This window comes from Rhineura floridana, unplaced genomic scaffold, assembly GCF_030035675.1.
Source record: "Rhineura floridana isolate rRhiFlo1 unplaced genomic scaffold, rRhiFlo1.hap2 scaffold_22, whole genome shotgun sequence".
NCBI classification, from domain to species: Eukaryota; Metazoa; Chordata; class Lepidosauria; order Squamata; family Rhineuridae; genus Rhineura; species Rhineura floridana.
Genome location: NW_026902505.1, coordinates 135001 through 137500, shown reverse-complemented (window position 1 = coordinate 137500; position 2500 = coordinate 135001). Strand labels below are relative to the sequence as shown.

At 42.8% G+C, this 2500-nt stretch overlaps 1 protein-coding gene across 1 annotated transcript in view; it reads right to left on the bottom strand.

Moving 5' to 3' along the window:
* Nucleotides 1-2500, bottom strand: part of LOC133375319 (collagen alpha-1(I) chain-like) — an 8813-nt gene that overhangs the window by 3293 nt on the left and 3020 nt on the right. The window lies entirely within an intron of this gene.

The following is a 2500-nucleotide window of genomic DNA, read 5'->3' as shown; positions in this document are numbered from 1 at the left end:
AACCGCGCTCACTAGGGTTGCCAGGTTCAATCCCTGAGACCGATCCTGTATCTTTAGGAGAAGAGAAAGTCAGCCAAGTGCAGGTGTTCTTGCAACCCTGTAATTGGAAAAACCGCAAGGTGGAATTCTCCCTGCACAATTTTTAAAGATACAAAAGACCTCTTGGTTGCCAGGCCCAGCCTCTAAGAGATCTTCTGTATCTTTAAAAGTTGTGCCGAGGGAAGGGAGAATTCCGCCTTGTGGTTTTTTTTCCATTACAAGGTTGCAAGAACCACCTGCACTTGGCTGACTTTCTTTTCTCCTGAAGATGACAGGATCAGTCTCAGGGATTGAACCTGGCAACCCTAGCGCTCACCCAAGCCCTTCGCAGGAGCTCCGGAAAACCACGTCCTTCCTCCTTGCAAACAGGCTTCGGCTTAGGGAAGATTTTTTTCTTTTTTTAGGTAAGGTTTTTTATTAAAATTATTCATACTACTGGTCACATCCCGCACGCGAAAACACGTAACAATATCGCCACTCTCAGAATAACGCATCTAGCTAATACACATACTTTTCCTAACTAACCTAACACTAACACAAAATATTCATCTCAGCTCAGCTCTGTGTTATAGGAGGGGTCGACTCTGATGTCCACGGCCAGAATTTTCTCCGCTTCTCATGCGGCAATTTTTCTTTTTCAAATGAACTCAGTTCTCTTATTTCTGATAATATCGTCCTAATCGTACTTCCGGAACTGCATATGTTCTGAGTCTTACTTTCTTTTAACCGTTGCCAACATAAGATACTTAGAACAAATAAATTGACAATTCTTATCGTTGTCCAGGGTACCTTCCAGTAATTATTCACTACGTTGTTTTTATTTCTAGGTCTTTTCACTCCTTTTCTTTCTCTCGGGCCTTGAATTCCTTTTTCCGGTTCCGCTCCCGAAACAATAGTTTTCCCTCAAAAGGTCTGGCCAATCCAGAGTTTTAGCAATTATAGTCCACGTCTCTTTCGCAGATACACAGTCTTTAACAAAATGTGGAACGGTTTCTTTTTGTGTCTGCCCTGTTCTTACAGCTTCTTCCTGACACCTTAATCGTGGACAAGCTTGGTTAACATTGGCTAGCCACGGCGTATTTGCTTGCACGCTATAAATCTGATGAAAAAACTTCCATCTGATGTCCCATAGTTTATAAGGAATTCTTTGATCTTTCAAGAATTCCATCTGGTGTACAGGCTCTTTTAAATACATGGATAAATTTCCCCTTTTTACATTCTTTTCACATTCCGGCTGAAAACTATTTACTTCTAATAAATTCCTATACATTTTCTTTCTCTTCACTTTTGGTTCACACCTTTCCATTTTTATGATGCTTGCCCTTAATTTCCATTCTCTTACATTACTGTACATTTCAATCAAATAATCAGGTCCAAAACACTTCAGCGATGGTGTGATTTTATAATTGACCTTATCTTTCTTCCCACCATATTTTGGCCCAATCTTTAATTCTCCGGTGTTTGGCAAAAGCCACCAACCAAAAATGAGGTGCCAATTCTTTTCTTTCTACCTCTGCCCACTTCCCAAAATTATGACTAACAAAAATTGCTAAAAATTTGAAACCAATTGCTGTAAAATTTAGACCACCCTGTGCTACAGATTTGTACGCCTCTGCTCTTGCAAGGGGGAAATTAGCCGTTCCCCATAGAAACTTAAATGCCATTTTATTAATCTCTTTAACGATCCTTTCAGGTGGTGGGTAGACAGCTGCCAAATTACCTACTACCGGTACCAAGTACGTACTAACGTACATGGCTTTCCGATAAATAGAAAGATGCCATTTTTGGCCGCATTTGTATTTTTTCTTTGACTTGATCTCTCCACATGTTCCAATTATATTCCCACCCTTCCCATTTGACTGCAAAATAAATTCCTAATAATTTAACATGTGTTTGAATTTGCCCTTCCTCAGCTTCTGAATGTATTGCTTCATTTTTATTATTATTACTAATCAGATGTTCCAGTGGCATTACTTGTATATTTCCCTTAATGTTATTGGGCGATATCATAAAACTCTTTTGCATATTTAAATGACCACCAGAAGCCTGACCAAACTGTTCAAACAAATCTCTGATTATTTCTATTTCCTGTTTATCATTTACCAAGATAGATACATCATCTGCATTTTTGCCTCTTTCCCCCGGAACGGCCCCGATGGCGGCCCACAGCTTCGTTCTCTCACGGCATGCCCCCCCCCCCCCGTGTAGAAGCCTCCCCCCACCCCCCACCCCCCACCCCCGGGCGTCATGAAAGACCCAGTCCCCTGTTTAAAGCAGGGGTAACATCCGACGGGAGACCTGGAGGCTTCTCCACGAACCCGGACCTGGTGGCCGCTCGCGGCGGCGGGGGGGGGGGGGGTGCGTGCGTGCGTGTGGGAAGGAGAGGAGAAAAGGAGGAAGGCGTGATCGGGTTATTCTGGACCCCTCTTTCGCACCAAGAGGCTGGATACACGTGTTAGTG